This window comes from Silene latifolia, chromosome 9 (assembly GCF_048544455.1).
Source record: "Silene latifolia isolate original U9 population chromosome 9, ASM4854445v1, whole genome shotgun sequence".
NCBI classification, from domain to species: Eukaryota; Viridiplantae; Streptophyta; class Magnoliopsida; order Caryophyllales; family Caryophyllaceae; genus Silene; species Silene latifolia.
Genome location: NC_133534.1, coordinates 169213017 through 169214061, shown reverse-complemented (window position 1 = coordinate 169214061; position 1045 = coordinate 169213017).

The window sequence follows — 1045 nt, the reverse complement described above, 5'->3', positions numbered from 1 at the left end:
TAGTCGAGGTTACTATAACCTCGCATCCTGAGTTCATGTTATGGTTAAGGTTACTATAACATTAATTATTAATACTTGCTCACATGTTGTGTTGTGTTCAATTAATATATGACATAGTGTTTGCATATATATTTGGTTACTCTTGATCATATGATAAGTAGGATGGTCAGTTATACTATCCTATGAGTTGAGTGATGATGTTGTTCACGCATGTTAGTACAGTCAGTTATAATGTGCATTGGTTTGTTTGCTATTTTGAATAGATGACGGTAGTATCAGTTATATACTATCGGAATGAACCAACGCTACCCGTTGATTCGGGATTTATTTTGGTCTATGTTCGGGGATGGCCAGAGGCAGTGGTTATACGCTCTGGGTCCCGAGTGTCGTTCGGTTTACCGAGAGTCCGGACAGGTCTTAGACATATAGGCAGTGGTTAAACGCTATACATATTACCGTGGAGGTAGTGGTTATACGCTCCACACCGATGGATGCAGTGGTTATACGCTCCGTCAGCTAGAGGCAGTGGTTATACACTCTGGCAAGTTAGAGGCAGTGGTTATACGCTCTAACGGGCGTTCGCTCTATTCGCTACGCTTTATTGCTAGCTTTGTGCCTTCTGTTGCTGTGGATTGTGTGTTACCATGTTCGCTATGCTTTAATGCTAGCATTGTGCCTTAAGTTATTACGGGTCGTGTGTTACTTTTGCTGTAAGTATACATGGTCTAGTGGTTGCATATGGTCTAGGTTTGCATGTTTGCATCCGTCTAAGATTGATAAGTCATGGTAAGCTGTATTGGGTTTTCATGAGTATAGATGGTATCACATGTTTACTGGTTTTACATTTCAATTTTTATTGATTGTTGATTATATTCAATTGTTGTAAACATGACTGGGAGAGCATCTAGTTACTCCCGACTGATTGTCGGCCCCCTTCTCAGGTTGTTTCAGATGATTTGTTGTTCTGGTTGATGCTTGCTTGGGGAAAGTGCGGAGCGAGCTTAATAAATTGTTTAGGAGTTTGTTTTCAGTTTTTAAGAACCCT